The sequence below is a fragment of the Thalia democratica genome, chromosome 5 (assembly GCF_965202585.1).
Source record: "Thalia democratica chromosome 5, ktThaDemo2.hap1.1, whole genome shotgun sequence".
Classification (NCBI taxonomy): Eukaryota; Metazoa; Chordata; class Thaliacea; order Salpida; family Salpidae; genus Thalia; species Thalia democratica.
The window spans coordinates 44,592,924-44,611,581 of NC_139169.1; the positions used below are offsets into that span (position 1 = coordinate 44,592,924).

An 18,658-nucleotide genomic window follows, 5' to 3' on the forward strand; every position below is an offset into this window, starting at 1 on the left:
GAGTGAAGGAAATGAGTAATATGCACTAAAGTATAGATAATGAATGTAAGCCTACTGTAAATAAATCTTACTGTAAAAAACATAAATTTAGTTACTGTAAAAAAATCAAAAATTCAAAAGTACAAAGTCTATCGTTGAGTTATTCAAGATTAAGTATTGTTTAAAAAACTATATTTCCATACCTTTTTTTGGTCTTAATATTGTTTTACATAGTAAAATCTACTTTAAACAACGGTATTTACAGTACAAATGGTTTAAAATTTGAAGGTGTAAGTATAATTAAAAAAGTTGTTTTTTACTTTTTAACGGTTTGTGTGAATAATCAAGTAAGAGTTGAGAAGCTAGTAAAGTTTTATGAAGGGGCACGCCTGTCCTGCGTTGTATGCAGCTTGGGCGGAAAATGAAGTTATTGAAGAGAAAGAATTATTAAAACTGAGAAAAAAAGGTTGCTTATTGGAGGGACATCAAACTCCTGTTAGTTAAAACATTCAATCTATCAAATGTATGCGCCATTGCTGCTGTAAATAAGAGTTTTTATATGTTTTGATTTTCTACACGTAGATGGTCATGCAATTAGTCTTCAAAAGTTAATTAAAAAGTTAAAACATTGAATAACCACTTTTATTTAAAAAAAAACCTTAAATTGAAAAACTTTCTGTTTAAAAGATCTATAACTTGTACGCGTTACAAAATAGAGATAAACTGTCATAAATGATTTTGATCTTTTAATGAAACCATTACTTACAGTAATTAGTAATTATTTTTTTTTTAATGATATTAAATGTTTACAAAGTACATCCTTTTTATATTTTATGATCGAAAAATCTTTTAGATTTATTAATAAAAAATAGTAACAACTATTTCCTTTTATACAAGCACATTATAGGACTAAACTATGTATCCAGTTTATAATTATGTATATAGCTTTATTAATTAACTTTATCTGTTTATTAAAGCTAATACTATAAAAACTAATTAAAATACTAAAATTAAAGTATTTGATGTAAAACCTATAAATCTTACATACAACAGAAAATAAGTTTCATCGATGTAGCAACTGGCTCATTAGGTCAAGGTATAAACATTGCTTGCGGTATGGCTTACACTGCTAAATATGTAGACAAAACTAAGTTAGTTTATACAAAAATTAAAAAAAGGCTTGTTAAACTGCATAATTAATTTGCTAAATTTATGATAAATTTATAATATACATTTATTTCTAAAGTTTTGTAAAATTACAATTTGTTGTATATAAAATATATTACTATTTATTTTTCGAAAAATTGGTAGTTTTATTTTTTAAGAATTGCCTTATACTTAAATTAAACAAAGATGCAGCTTTACTGTTCTAAAATTAAGTTAATTAGTTGTTAATGATGTTTGATCTAAAAGTATTTGAATATAACTTCAATAATTTATATTCAGTTTTATTAAATTTCAAATAAAACCAGTTTTCGAGTTTACTGTCTTCTTGGAGATGGGGAGATGTCGGAGGGGAGTGTTTGGGAAGCGTTTGTATTCGCAAGTCACTACAAGTTTAATTTATGTAGATATTTTTAGTTAATTTTTTTTTATAGATTAAATAATTAATTTGGTTAACAAATTAATTAATCACAAGTTAATCATGGGATAGTATTTTTAGAAGAAACGCAAAAACTAACTAACTCTTATGTTAACAAAGTTTTAGCAATAAAACATTTATTCTTTATGTGTGTCCATTCTTTCAAGTTGTTTATAAAACCTTTTTTTAGAATAACAGTTTTATTTAAAATAGTTACTTACGATGAAAAACTATTATTTGTTACATATTTCATTAGCTAAAAGATTAGCAATTTTACTTTTTTTTTAACATAACTATGGTTTGAACGTACCTTTGTACTGTTCGCTGTTTCCACTTAAAAGTGTTCATTGTTTTATATTGAAGATTTTGTTACACTATTACATAGTTTAACTCATATGTTATACTAAATTAGCACATATAAATTTAGCACAAGTTTAAACTAAACACTTTTTTGAATTAGTATTTTACTTTGAATAATTTTTTTTTATCTTAAAAGTAAGGTATAAGTAGTTTAACTTACTAGCTGGTAAAAGAATTCAAATAAGTTTGTTACGAAAATTTAATTAAAAAATCAACCCAATTAAAAAGCAATAAACTATAGACAAAAAGTTACGATTTACAGATTCTTGGTTAAAATAAACAAAAATTAATAAAACAACTTAAATGTCATTGATAACATAACATTTAAAAAACTAATCGGTAAAGATTATCAAGTATGCTAAGTATTTGTGATGTTAAAAAATGTTCTTATTTTAACATTTTATGAAGTTGAAAAAAATTAGGCTGGACAACTTAGTTGCTATCATAGATGCGAATAGACTTGGACAATCCGAAGTAACTCCTGTAGGACACGACGTTAAGACTTATTTCGACAGAGTAACTTCATTTGGGTATGATAGCTTTTCATGCTTAGCTTTAGTTTGTTTACTACTTAATCTTGTTTAATGAATGAACAGTTGGAATTCAGTCGCTGTAAACGGTCATGAGTCATGACATAGAAGAACTAAATTTCCAACTTTCTAAAGCAAAAAAGGAGACGGGAAGACCTAGTTGCTTGATTGTTAAAACTGTCAAAGGAAAAGGAATACTCGGTTTTAAATTAATTTAATATACTTTAAAGTTAAGTTTTTATTACTGCAGACCAAACGTCAACAGTAAAATGTTGTGAATTTTAAATAGGAAATATCTAAACTTGAAGTAGTGTTGTAATCCAATTAATACGCAACCAGTAAAACAAGTTGTTAATTTTGTGTTAAAAATATTCCATTTAACAGAGCAAGAAAACAAGCTTGGATTTCACGGTCAAACAGTTAAACCTGATGCAGTAGACAAATTGTACAGTATTGAGTTAAATATGAACAACATGGACATTAAACCAGGTAAATTAGTGTTTAAAGCAGAAATAAAATTGAGCCGAATTAAAATACAACGTATCAATCTTCCTTCACCTCCATGTTACAATATTGGACAAAATGGTAATCTTTTTATAATGTACCATCTACTCTGAATACTTATTTCTAGCTTTCTCATTTTAACATGCATAACTTTGTTTTTAGATTTCCACGCGTGAAGCTTCTGGTAAATCCCTGATCAAGCTAAGGAAGTGTTACGACAGAATATACGCACTGGACAGTGATATGAAAACTGTACTTTTGCAAAAGACTTCAAAATCGAATTTCCCGATAATTTTGTTGAATGTTTTATTGCAGAACAAAGCATGGTTTTAAAATGGTTTTGACATCATTTATCACTTAAAAGTGTTACTTTGTGGTACTTAAAAATATTTTTAAACAAAAATTTCTTATTTATAAACTATAAGGAGCATATTAACTGTAAATACGTACAAGACGTTAAAGTCCAGGACAAGACCTTAAAAGGTATCCAAAAAGTGTGTGACCCGATAGCCAATAAGTTTATTTTGCACCAAGTCCTAGGACCAAATGTTTTGAGCGCTTTTTTTTGTCCTTCAACAAACAATAAAATAATCTTTAGACTTTAACGAAACAAATTATTTCTAAAATCAACAGGTTGGGGTGGCAATAGGAATGTCAACGAGAAACCGCATGAATCACATTTTTCTCTACATTAGCAACATCTTTTAGCCGAGCATACGATCATATTAGAATGGCTGCAATCCCCCAGTCTAACATCTAAAAATTCGGTTCTCATGGTGGAATTTCCATTGGTTTTTTTATTAAACTATGTTTTCATTTACATAAAACTATGTTTAAAAGTTATTAAACTATGTTTGAATGTTTTAATGTAAAGTTAATAAAATAAGCATATCGAAAACTTTAAGCATATTTTTCTAGTTGAGCAGACAATTAAATTTTTAACTTTTAAAAAGTTTTTCTGCAAGTAATGTGACCTTAGAAACAAAAACGAATACAACTTATGTATTCAGTAACTTATAAGTTTGAATTAAAAAAAAGTACATTTTAGGATCCGATGGTCCGTCACAAATGGCGCTAGAAGATCTGGCTATGTTCCGAGTCATTCAAAGTATGACAGTTTTGTACCCATCGGATGCTGTGTCGATGGAACATGCGGTATTTTTGGCAGCAAACACTCAAGGAATGTGCTATATTCGGGGCACAATAAATTAAACACGTGTTATTTATGATAATAAAGACTGTATCAGTATTGGCAAATCTAAGGTTGTTTTATGTTTCCTAAAACTTTAGATTTTTTTTCTATGCTAATAAAATCACTCTGAAAAGTTGTTTAAAGCCTAACTGTATCAGACTCATTAATATTTAATTAACAAAACAATACAAAAAGTTAGGTATAAGTTTAAATGTAAAGTACTATCAAAAAGTGTAAAACCTTTATATAAACATTAAAATGTTGAAGATACTTTAGTAGTGCTTATATAAAAATGTTTACACTAAACCTGAAAGATGAGAGGTTATGTTTTGTTACTATATAAAATATTTTATGAAATTAGTAAAACTTTCAAAGTAAACTTTAAGATAAGTAAACAGAACGTTTTCTGAACATTAATGAGCCAGGAACAAACGTAATAGTAAATCTTACTTTTTATCACATTAATGGTATGTATCAAAATAGAACATTATTGATACACAATTGATGATAAAGCAAATCTGATATGTTATGAGTTTTATGAACTTTTCATACCTGAAATCTCATACTAAAATTTATTTAGAAATTCACATATTTTTTGAAAGTAATAAAATGCTTAAAGCTTAATTTTTTTTATACTATGCTCTTTAAAAAAAAACAACGTTTTCGTATTCTGAGCAACGACTAAAAAATATAATCTTTTAGGTAGTTGTTCAGTCAGATATCGGTATGGTTACTATAATTTTTTAATTTCATGCTTATTAAATTCTATCAAAAGAATTGATGAAATAAATCAATGTGATAATTCGAATAAATTGCACAATTTCAAATTTTTTTAAATATTTGCTTGTAAGAACATATTTTTTGAATAAACTTAAGCTTGGTAAAAGTTATTACGTCTAATTTGATACAGAACTTAAATAGTATGTTTAAAAAAACCTTGTTTGCAAAGGTTGAATAATAAGACACTGCCTAACAAACGGTTATGATAAAAGTATTATTAATTTCTTTAAAAATGCGCTCTAAAATATCTATAAATACCTTACTTTTCAGCACTAAGTTGAATATTTTTTATATTTCAAACCTATAACATTTCGTGTCACCGACCACAAGTAATGTTTTATTTTGTATTGAACGAAAATTATCACATTATAGCATTTAAATTAAGCTAAGTTAGAAATATTTGATGTATTTTTTAGTTTTGATATTTAAAAATAACTGGCATCTTTGGTAACTTTCAGTTTTTTTTAAATAAAATATTCAAAGATTTAAGAAGACATTTAGTTTTACGTATCTATAAAAAAAAGTTAATTTGTTATTTTATTTATCTAAAAAACCATAAATAGTAGTCTACAGTGTTGTTAAACGACCAAACCTAATTACTTTACTTTAACCAGTTTACTATATATATTTTTGTATAAGCTGATTTTCAATTTTATAGTTTTTTACACTCACTTTCTTTTACCAAGGTGGTTTTAAATAACTTTAAGAAACAAAAGTTGACGTAAAAACTTACTTTTAAAAGGAAATGTATTTTGAAAACCTTATTTTTGTGCTTTTAGTTGCAAGGAAACAAGTTATAACTTAAGCTATTTTGACAACTTCATTGCTAATACAAAAAATTAGCCTAAGCAAAAAGTAATTTAAGCTAAAATAATGTAATTTATATCTAACGTATGTAATGATTTTCTCATACAATTTAGTTTGTAAAAAAATTTTATCGCTTTGTCAAAAAAACTTTTAATTTTGCGTACATTTAATAAAGTGCATCAAATACTTTTTAGTCTCATTTTTTAGTCTTAACATTTCAAGACAGAGAAGTTCAGCTTGAAAGTTTGTCAGTAATTATTTTGACTTATTGAATTAACTATTTCATTTAAAAAATTTTAGTTTAACTGTGGAAACCAACTTAAATTCTTTTTTTAATAGTTTTTATATATACTTTTATATACTTAAAATTTATTTAAAATTATGTCAAATCAAATACACAAAAAATAATCGATTAGTTTTTTAATAACGAAATATTTTTTTCTGAACTAAAAATGTACATCAAGTAAACAAATCTACTCCTTGTTTTATTAAAGTTTCTAACGATATTTTATATATTAAAATTCTTGATGACTTAGTAATACAGAAAAGTTATTCTATAAATTGATGTCTAAAATGGGTTATTGAAACAATAAAAAACATTAAGTAAATATTAATGAAAAAATATTTATTTTTATATTTGATAGTGTATTTTAAGATTACTAGAATGTACTCAAGTATTAGCTGAGGCTAAATAGTATCTAACAAAAAGCATTTGCTATGTACTTGAGTATTTGAAGAGATAAACAGTTTCACTTCCAAATAATATTATTATAGAGTAAGTAGTAACTACTTTAATGGTAAAATACATTCTTTGATTATTTCACATAAGGTTTTTTTGGCAGCCTAGTTAGTTATTTTTATTGCATTAAAACCAATGAGCTAAAAAATAGATATGCCTGGTTTAAAGTAACTCTAACATAACTTTTAAATATTTGATTACTATTTCTTAAATATAAAGGTATAAAAATGTTTTTGGTTTTAGTTTATTGTTTACTTGCAAATTTATAAAAGAAACAAAACTATTTAAAAAACTAGGATTTATATTAAATTAAGTATCAATATAATTTTAATATAAGTATAAGACAATTTTAAGCTTAGATACTTGGAAGGCTCCTACAATCTAGTTATTTACGACACTAAGTGTTTAGTATAAGTTAAACAAAAAACTAAATCATATGTACTTTTTGTTTACTATATAAAATTATTTACAAAACCCTAAATTTTCTATTAAAAAATAGCCATTTATTTGAAAAGATGTTTTATTATATTACGAGCCACACTGCTAACATCAAGTATTTAAAACACAAAAGTATTACTACTTGCTTTCACAGCATCTCTTTTATTTAAATAATTGAGTAAAGGAAAAATACATAAAAAGAACTAATAAATGTTATATATTAATAATAAAAGTCAAGTAAAACATTTATGATATTGTTTAAACAGGAGTTACATAATAATAACAACACTTCTGTGCTTATGAATTACTTCAGTATGAAAAAAGGTTTTAAAATATATCTAAAATTAACTATTATAAAAACTCACATATGTATTTCTTACTAGTTAAAAATATACATTACTTTTTGAGTATTGGCCCTTCAAAAAAAAAGTTGTCCGAGTTTAAACTTTCGTGCACCCCACCAAAAAATTGTCAGGTAAAGTGTATTGTAATGTATACTTTTCCTATGTATAATAACTTAAGAACAAAAAAATTCTTAAGTTTTATAAAATATGTAGATAATTTTGGAACTTTTTTGTTATTAATTTAAATTTTGAAAACATAACTTTTAAAAAATTATACTTTTTTAATCAATGTGCTTCAAGTATATTTTATACTTTAATGAATCTCTTAAAAAACACGGTTCTCATAAAGCAGTTTGAATATAAATACGTTCATATGTTTATAAAATCACATTATTACTAAATGAAATAAAACAAATAATAAAACATCAATACTCTAACAAAAGGGTGACAATAAATCTAAATAGAATGCTTTTAAAAAACCTCATCAGTTTTAAAAATTAATTAAAAATAGTCAAAATTGTTTTTCTTTATAAAATTAAAGGAAACATCGGCGAAAGTATAACAGATCAGAAGTCTGAGCTGGACTTACGTATACCAAGAGACTAGCTAAAGTTAACATAAATGTTTGACTATACCACATCGATCATCAGACTACTTTAGTCATCATTTATTTAATATATCTAATATTTTTTTTTAATATGATTTACCAAAACTAAGTATTGTATTTTGTGTTATTAAATCGCATGGAAATTTTATTTTTCTAATAATAACATTGATTTAAATGTCATTAAACCTATTCATTTAATCAGATTGACTACCAAAAAGGTTTACTTAAATTCCACATTTTAAAAACTTGCAATTAAAAATAAAGACTGTTGTATATACATTTTTTTATGTATACCTTTTACAAATCAATATGAATGAAGTAATGCCTGTTTAAATTTACTTTAATTTGTGACAACCCTGTTATAAAGTTTTGATCGAAAAGGAAAACTAGGTAAAAATTTTGTTGGCCGCTTTATTAAATTGCAAGCATAGTTTTTTTTAGTAATATTTACTTTGAAAATTATCACAAAGTTTGAACAAACCAACTCGATCATCAGACAACAAGCTTACGGTAGACTGAGAAGACCCGTTTTTCGTTCTTATTGACTTGTCAGTCAGCTACTACCGAAACACTTGCAGTAGGCAACCTATAAACAGTTTGTTATGTATTATCACAAAGCAACCGTTTTCTGGTATTGATAGGTTACGTCAGCATTGTCTTTGCTTTGCATTATTTAATACATTGTCCATAAGGCATAACAGCTGATTGGTACGCTCGTACTGAATACAATGCTTTGCAGTAAAACATGATAAACGGTTTGTAGATTAACGACTGCAAGTTTTTAGGTTGCGGCTAACTGACGAGTCTCAATAGTAACGAAACCCGGGTCTTAGTTTACTGAAGGCTTAATATCTGATGATCGAATTGGTACGACCAAACCTTTCTGAAAACTTGGGCTTGTCTAACGGCATAAAAAAGTTTAGTCAGGCTTAAGCTCTGTAGATTTTCGCCAATGTTTATTTTTTGATTTATAAGAATTATATACTTTAAAATCACAGCTAGAATAAGTTTAAACTTAACAAGCACTACAGTGATAGTCAAAAATATTTTTTAAGCATAAAGTGTATGACTCATTTACCGAATTGAACCGTTTTTTAAAACTAGAACCGGATTTTTAGACCACCACCACCACCACCTTATAACATTGCTTTTTATGTTTAATAACTATACAAATAAATATAAGTTTTTTTTATCCTAAATAATGAGTTTTAATACTGAATAAACTACTTTTTGCTTTAGTTTAAAACTTACTGTTTGATTAATTATGTTTCCCTTTGCTAAATCAAATTTAACATCTATGAATATAAAGTTTATTACTAAAATTTATTTACAAAGTTTTATTTAATTATCAGTAATACGAAATCTCAGATTTTAATTAAAATATTTCTTTCTAGCAAAAATTCCGTTGCGGGCGAGATCAGGTTCGAAGACTGTTTGTTACCTACTGATACTTTATAGTCATATTTTTAACGATAGCTTTAAAAGTCTGTGTGAGACTATTTGCATCTTTGCAACTAAGATTTTTTAAAATGCTATTTTTGATTTTATTTATTGAAACTTTTATTTCTTTGGGTAAGGTTGGTTAAGGATAGGGGTATAGATTATAAAAATATGTAGTAATAGATATAAAAATTAATTTTGACTTCATATATTCAAACTATTAGCAGGTTTTTAAGCTACCCTATTTCTAGCACTAAGATAAAACTGTCTGTCAACTACAAATTTAAAGCGCTTCTGATTAGATAAAACTATTATCTGATTAGATAATTTAATTCTATTTTAAATGTTAGTTTTTTTTGATCTTTTTTTTCTATGTTTTGGTATGGTGGGTTAGGTATAGGGGTATAAATATAGATTGAAAATTTTTGTTAAAAATGTTCCTAAAACTGTTTGTGATAAATAAATAACAGCCATAAAGTTCTAAGCAACTTATACTACAGCTGAGCTGAAACTGATTCCATACTTAAATTGTATACTTTGAGTTTTAATTATAATTTTGTATCAACATACAAATAAATATTTCTGGATTGCGATCTGTTTGGGCTAAGATTTCTAGGCTAAGATTATGCAAAATCGAACATCTAATGTTCCGCATGAGTAATTATACTACCAAAACAGGCTAATATTTTGCAAATTACTTTCTAGTACACGCATGTGACGATTGGACTATAATCGATATTAAACTTTACTTAAACTAACTAAAAAACATATAAAAACGTTCCTTAGGCTTTCTAGTTACTGAACATTTTGTTTGTTTCAGATAAAAACAAATTAAACATACTTTTTTAAGACCTCAAAGTTCGGCTAAATTTCTTCAAAAATTTTCTAAAGAAAAGTACATTAGTGTGACGATTGGACTATAATCGATATTAAACTTTATTTAAACTAACTAAAACACATATAAAAACGTTCCTTAGGCTTTCTAGTTACTGAACATTTTGTTTGTTTAAAAAAAAACAAATTAAACATACTTTTTTAAGACCTCAAAGTTCGGCTAAATTTCTTCAAAAATTTTCTAAAGAAAAGTACATTAGTGTGACGATTGGACTATAATCGATATTAAACTTTACTTAAACTAACTAAAACACATATAAAAACGTTCCTTAGGCTTTCTAGTTACTGAACATTTTGTTTGTTTCAGATAAAAACAAATTAAACATACTTTTTTAAGACCTCAAAGTTCGGCTAAATTTCTTCAAAAATTTTCTAAAGAAAAGTACATTAGTGTGACGATTGGACTATAATTGATATTAAACTTTACTTAAACTAACTAAAAAACATATAAAAACGTTTCTTAGGCTTTCTAGTTACTGAACATTCTGTTTGTTTAAAAAAAAACTAATTAAACATACTTTTTTAAGACCTCAAAGTTCGGCTAAATTTCTTCAAAAATTTTCTAAAGAAAAGTACATTAGTGTGACGATTGGACTATAATTGATATTAAACTTTATTTAAACTAACTAAAACACATATAAAAACCTTCCTTAGGCTTTCTAGTTACTGAACATTTTGTTTGTTTTAGATAAAAACAAATTAAACATAATTTTTTAAGACCTCAAAGTTCGGCTAAATTTCTTCAAAAATTTTCTAAAGAAAAGTATTTTCTGTTCCTGAAACTTCAATTTAAGATATAAATTTAGTAACACTACACCTTTTCGCGCGGTTTTGTCTAGACTAAAGTTAAAGTTTAGTATACACTGAAACTTCTAGTGAACTATTGAAACTTTCATGATGGTGAAACGAAAAACTGCTTTATGTCTTTATAAAGACACAAAAAAGCTTGTAAATATTATGCATAGTATTAATTTCAAAGTTATCTTTGCAACTAATCAGAGGGAAGCCTGTAAGAAGGTAGTCGAGAAATACAAAAACTGTAAGGCAGCAAATGTACAGTTTAAAGATATACAGATGGTTAGAAGAGCTTGGCTAAATAACAGTAATGGCATTCAAGAGATGTATGAGACGGTTTTAAAAGGTTTTTTACTTGTTTATTTCTTTTTTTAATGGTTTTTTTAATTTATATAGTACAGTGTTTGTTTTTAACAGTATTTGTTAAATTAAAATATTTTTAGTAACATTTTTTGTCGTTTTATAATACTTTTGTTTAAAAGTTTTTGTTTTGTGAAGATAAGTTTATTTTGCTTTTTTCATAGTTGTAGTTGTTCTTAGTTTTAAATGTTTACAGGAGCTAATATACCATCTAGCTCAGCCTCTCATATTGTAAAAAGTAAAGATGAAAGTAATATTAGTAGAAAAAGAAAATTTGTTGATAACAACAGTTTATGTTCAAAAGTTAAAAGGCCTAATTTAGATAGCTCTGATGATGAGTTCGTTGATAATACAAGTTTTTATTCTAATGGTAATAGTAAGTTAGTTGTACATAAAAGTTCTAATATTGTAAGCACTAAATGTTGTAAAGTTGTAGATAAGCCATCTGCATTTGTTAAAGTTGTTGAAAAAAAAGCTTCAGAAACTAAGTCTAACTCATTTGGTTTAGAATTTAATGTCGAAAAAAAATATGTAGAAAATGGTTCTAACTCTTTTAATTTTGTATTAAATAAAGGTATTGAAGAAAAAACTACAGGTACTAAAAATAACTCATTTGACTTTGTTTTAAATAGAAACTTTATGTTTAAAGATAAAATTAACAATAAGAAAAAATTGGATGTAAATACTCTTGCTAGTGGTAGTTCTACTGAGTTTCTTGTGAATAGGCGTTTTAAAGGTGTTTTAAAGGGAAGTTTAAGCAAAAGAAATGGTTTTGAGGAGAGTACAGCAACGGACAGCTTCGAGAACGGGAGTACAGCAACGGACAACGTCGAGAACGGGAGTGCAGCAATGGACAGCTTCGAGAACGGGAGTACAGCAACGGACAACGTCGAGAACGGGAGTGCAGCAACGGACAACGTCGAGAACGGGAGTGCAGCAATGGACAGCTTCGAGAACGGGAGTGCAGCAGCAATCGACAACGGGATGGAGGAAGCGGACTGGATAAATGATCTCGGAAAAGCAATTGCCGAAAATGATGAAGACTTCTACAGTGGAGACGATTTTGTTCAACCGCAGTTCGAGGATTCTAGACTAAGCAACATAGAAGTTAGTATCTGATGTTGTTTTAAATATATTTTATGAATATTAAATAATTATGAAATAACTAAATAATCTATGTTAACTTTTGTAATAAAAACTTGAACCACATTATAGTCTTAAACTATTATACTCATAAACTTTTTTATTTAGTCTTTTGATTTTACAGGACCATCACCACATGAATGAAACACGACAGCATCTTTGTGACAAGTCGATGCTTGCTGAAATTTTGGACGAGGCCACAAGTGTTAGTAAAGATATTGATGAAGAAACTTGGAAAAAAATTGTAAACGAAGACAACATGCTTTTAAAAAACAATCACAAAATGACAAAACCTGGATATGAAGATGTTAGTTTACTTTCACTGTATATTTAGAAAAAAAATTTGTAGTCTTTTTAAAGATGAAAGCCTTTTTTATTGATGAAAGCCTAAGAAACGTTTTTATATGTTTTTTAGTTAGTTTAAGTAAAGTTTAATATCGATTATAGTCCAATCGTCACACTAATGTACTTTTCTTTAGAAAATTTTTGAAGAAATTTAGCCGAACTTTGAGGTCTTAAAAAAGTATGTTTAATTTGTTTTTATCTGAAACAAACAAAATGTTCAGTAACTAGAAAGCCTAAGGAACGTTTTTATATGTTTTTTAGTTAGTTTAAGTAAAGTTTAATATCAATTATAGTCCAATCGTCACACTAATGTACTTTTCTTTAGAAAATTTTTGAAGAAATTTAGCCGAACTTTGAGGTCTTAAAAAAGTATGTTTAATTAGTTTTTTTTTAAACAAACAGAATGTTCAGTAACTAAAAAGCCTAAGGAACGTTTTTATATGTGTTTTAGTTAGTTTAAGTAAAGTTTAATATCAATTATAGTCCAATCGTCACACTAATGTACTTTTCTTTAGAAAATTTTTGAAGAAATTTAGCCGAACTTTGAGGTCTTAAAAAAGTATGTTTAATTTGTTTTTATCTGAAACAAACAAAATGTTCAGTAACTAGAAAGCCTAAGGAACGTTTTTATATGTGTTTTAGTTAGTTTAAGTAAAGTTTAATATCGATTATAGTCCAATCGTCACACTAATGTACTTTTCTTTAGAAAATTTTTGAAGAAATTTAGCCGAACTTTGAGGTCTTAAAAAAGTATGTTTAATTTGTTTTTATCTGAAACAAACAAAATGTTCAGTAACTAGAAAGCCTAAGGAACGTTTTTATATGTGTTTTAGTTAGTTTAAGTAAAGTTTAATATCGATTATAGTCCAATCGTCACACTAATGTACTTTTCTTTAGAAAATTTTTGAAGAAATTTAGCCGAACTTTGAGGTCTTAAAAAAGTATGTTTAATTAGTTTTTTTTTAAACAAACAAAATGTTCAGTAACTAAAAAGCCTAAGGAACGTTTTTATATGTGTTTTAGTTAGTTTAAGTAAAGTTTAATATCAATTATAGTCCAATCGTCACACTAATGTACTTTTCTTTAGAAAAATTTTGAAGAAATTTAGCCGAACTTTGAGGTCTTAAAAAAGTATGTTTAATTTGTTTTTTTTTAAACAAACAAAATGTTCAGTAACTAGAAAGCCTAAGGAACGTTTTTATATGTGTTTTAGTTAGTTTAAGTAAAGTTTAATATCGATTATAGTCCAATCGTCACACTAATGTACTTTTCTTTAGAAAATTTTTGAAGAAATTTAGCCGAACTTTGAGGTCTTAAAAAAGTATGTTTAATTTGTTTTTATCTGAAACAAACAAAATGTTCAGTAACTAGAAAGCCTAAGGAACGTTTTTATATGTGTTTTAGTTAGTTTAAGTAAAGTTTAATATCAATTATAGTCCAATCGTCACACTAATGTACTTTTCTTTAGAAAATTTTTGAAGAAATTTAGCCGAACTTTGAGGTCTTAAAAAAGTATGTTTAATTTGTTTTTATCTGAAACAAACAAAATGTTCAGTAACTAAAAAGCCTAAGGAACGTTTTTATATGTGTTTTAGTTAGTTTAAGTAAAGTTTAATATCGATTATAGTCCAATCGTCACACTAATGTACTTTTCTTTAGAAAATTTTTGAAGAAATTTAGCCGAACTTAGAGGTCTTAAAAAAGTATGTTTAATTATTTTTTTTTTAAACAAACAGAATGTTCAGTAACTAGAAAGCCTAAGAAACGTTTTTATATGTTTTTTAGTTAGTTTAAGTAAAGTTTAATATCGATTATAGTCCAATCGTCACACTAATGTACTTTTCTTTAGAAAATTTTTGAAGAAATTTAGCCGAACTTTGAGGTCTTAAAAAAGTATGTTTAATTTGTTTTTTTTTAAACAAACAAAATGTTCAGTAACTAGAAAGCCTAAGGAACGTTTTTATATGTGTTTTAGTTAGTTTAAGTAAAGTTTAATATCGATTATAGTCCAATCGTCACACTAATGTACTTTTCTTTAGAAAATTTTTGAAGAAATTTAGCCGAACTTTGAGGTCTTAAAAAAGTATGTTTAATTTGTTTTTATCTGAAACAAACAAAATGTTCAGTAACTAGAAAGCCTAAGGAACGTTTTTATATGTTTTTTAGTTAGTTTAAGTAAAGTTTAATATCAATTATAGTCCAATCGTCACACTAATGTACTTTTCTTTAGAAAATTTTTGAAGAAATTTAGCCGAACTTTGAGGTCTTAAAAAAGTATGTTTAATTAGTTTTTTTTTAAACAAACAGAATGTTCAGTAACTAAAAAGCCTAAGGAACGTTTTTATATGTGTTTTAGTTAGTTTAAGTAAAGTTTAATATCAATTATAGTCCAATCGTCACACTAATGTACTTTTCTTTAGAAAATTTTTGAAGAAATTTAGCCGAACTTTGAGGTCTTAAAAAAGTATGTTTAATTTGTTTTTATCTGAAACAAACAAAATGTTCAGTAACTAGAAAGCCTAAGGAACGTTTTTATATGTGTTTTAGTTAGTTTAAGTAAAGTTTAATATCGATTATAGTCCAATCGTCACACTAATGTACTTTTCTTTAGAAAATTTTTGAAGAAATTTAGCCGAACTTTGAGGTCTTAAAAAAGTATGTTTAATTTGTTTTTATCTGAAACAAACAAAATGTTCAGTAACTAGAAAGCCTAAGGAACGTTTTTATATGTGTTTTAGTTAGTTTAAGTAAAGTTTAATATCGATTATAGTCCAATCGTCACACTAATGTACTTTTCTTTAGAAAATTTTTGAAGAAATTTAGCCGAACTTAGAGGTCTTAAAAAAGTATGTTTAATTATTTTTTTTTTAAACAAACAGAATGTTCAGTAACTAGAAAGCCTAAGAAACGTTTTTATATGTTTTTTAGTTAGTTTAAGTAAAGTTTAATATCGATTATAGTCCAATCGTCACACTAATGTACTTTTCTTTAGAAAATTTTTGAAGAAATTTAGCCGAACTTTGAGGTCTTAAAAAAGTATGTTTAATTAGTTTTTTTTTAAACAAACAGAATGTTCAGTAACTAGAAAGCCTAAGAAACGTTTTTATATGTTTTTTAGTTAGTTTAAGTAAAGTTTAATATCGATTATAGTCCAATCGTCACACTAATGTACTTTTCTTTAGAAAATTTTTGAAGAAATTTAGCCGAACTTAGAGGTCTTAAAAAAGTATGTTTAATTATTTTTTTTTTAAACAAACAGAATGTTCAGTAACTAGAAAGCCTAAGAAACGTTTTTATATGTTTTTTAGTTAGTTTAAGTAAAGTTTAATATCGATTATAGTCCAATCGTCACACTAATGTACTTTTCTTTAGAAAATTTTTGAAGAAATTTAGCCGAACTTTGAGGTCTTAAAAAAGTATGTTTAATTAGTTTTTTTTTAAACAAACAGAATGTTCAGTAACTAGAAAGCCTAAGAAACGTTTTTATATGTTTTTTAGTTAGTTTAAGTAAAGTTTAATATCGATTATAGTCCAATCGTCACACTAATGTACTTTTCTTTAGAAAATTTTTGAAGAAATTTAGCCGAACTTTGAGGTCTTAAAAAAGTATGTTTAATTTGTTTTTTTTTAAACAAACAAAATGTTCAGTAACTAGAAAGCCTAAGGAACGTTTTTATATGTGTTTTAGTTAGTTTAAGTAAAGTTTAATATCGATTATAGTCCAATCGTCACACTAATGTACTTTTCTTTAGAAAATTTTTGAAGAAATTTAGCCGAACTTTGAGGTCTTAAAAAAGTATGTTTAATTTGTTTTTATCTGAAACAAACAAAATGTTCAGTAACTAGAAAGCCTAAGGAACGTTTTTATATGTGTTTTAGTTAGTTTAAGTAAAGTTTAATATCAATTATAGTCCAATCGTCACACTAATGTACTTTTCTTTAGAAAATTTTTGAAGAAATTTAGCCGAACTTTGAGGTCTTAAAAAAGTATGTTTAATTTGTTTTTATCTGAAACAAACAAAATGTTCAGTAACTAAAAAGCCTAAGGAACGTTTTTATATGTGTTTTAGTTAGTTTAAGTAAAGTTTAATATCGATTATAGTCCAATCGTCACACTAATGTACTTTTCTTTAGAAAATTTTTGAAGAAATTTAGCCGAACTTAGAGGTCTTAAAAAAGTATGTTTAATTATTTTTTTTTTAAACAAACAGAATGTTCAGTAACTAGAAAGCCTAAGAAACGTTTTTATATGTTTTTTAGTTAGTTTAAGTAAAGTTTAATATCGATTATAGTCCAATCGTCACACTAATGTACTTTTCTTTAGAAAATTTTTGAAGAAATTTAGCCGAACTTTGAGGTCTTAAAAAAGTATGTTTAATTAGTTTTTTTTTAAACAAACAGAATGTTCAGTAACTAGAAAGCCTAAGAAACGTTTTTATATGTTTTTTAGTTAGTTTAAGTAAAGTTTAATATCGATTATAGTCCAATCGTCACACTAATGTACTTTTCTTTAGAAAATTTTTGAAGAAATTTAGCCGAACTTAGAGGTCTTAAAAAAGTATGTTTAATTATTTTTTTTTTAAACAAACAGAATGTTCAGTAACTAGAAAGCCTAAGGAACGTTTTTATATGTTTTTTAGTTAGTTTAAGTAAAGTTTAATATCAATTATAGTCCAATCGTCACACTAATGTACTTTTCTTTAGAAAATTTTTGAAGAAATTTAGCCGAACTTTGAGGTCTTAAAAAAGTATGTTTAATTTGTTTTTATCTGAAACAAACAAAATGTTCAGTAACTAGAAAGCCTAAGGAACGTTTTTATATGTTTTTTAGTTAGTTTAAATAAAGTTTAATATCGATTATAGTCCAATCGTCACATGCGTGTACTAGAAAGTAATTTGCAAAATATTAGCCTGTTTTGGTAGTATAATTACTCATGCGGAACATTAGATGTTCGATTTTGCATAATCTTAGCCTAGAAATCTTAGCCCAAACAGATCGCAATATATTTCTGGTACAAACAGTTTCACAAAACATCTACTCTAAACACCAATTAAAACCAATTTTTTCAGTCAGAATTAATTGTTGGAACAAATAGTTTTCTTTAGAATGAATGAGATTACTTATAACTTTTCCTTAGCATCACTTTTGCTAGAAATGATAGTATATATACCTTTTATTTTACTAAGTCATAAACTTATGAAAAAAATATGTATAAAATCTTTTACCACGTGTGATAGCAGTGACTGCTTTCGATGTCTACTTAAAAATAAACATTTTTCTAAAGAAACTATTGAGACTTTTGATAAAGATCAAATTGTGCAAAAAAATGGACAAATTTTGATTCCTAATTTAGTTTTATCAGATCAACCCTTTATTGACAATAAACATTTTGAAAAAGATGTTAAGTCATTAGAGTGTAGCTGGAAGGTTATCTTACAAGAATGTATGCAAGTTATCCCTAGTAATGACAAACTTAGTAATAAATCTTGGAAGCATAATAATACACCTGATGGTTGCTGGAGTGTTTTCTATTTGTACAATCAAGGCAAGCAGGTAGAAAAGAATGTAAAAGCCTGCCCAAAGACCATTGAAATAATAAACAAACTGAACAGTGTTAATTATAGTAAGTTTGGTAATGTGTGCTTTTCAATTATAAAACCCAACACAATTATACCTGAACATTGTGGACCTACCAATGCAAGAGTAAGATGTCATTTAGGTTTAAAAGTTCCAACTCCTTCATCTAATTGCACAATAACAGTAGGAGGTACAAAAAGATATTGGGAAGAAGGAAAGTGCTTGCTTTTTGATGACTCCT

The 18,658-nt window shown here is 26.4% G+C and overlaps 1 pseudogene; it reads left to right on the top strand.

The window, feature by feature from the left end:
- The first annotated feature begins 354 nt into the window (after positions 1-354).
- Positions 355-13,253, top strand: LOC145836582 (transketolase-like; annotated as a pseudogene).
- The last annotated feature ends 5,405 nt before the right edge of the window (positions 13,254-18,658 follow it).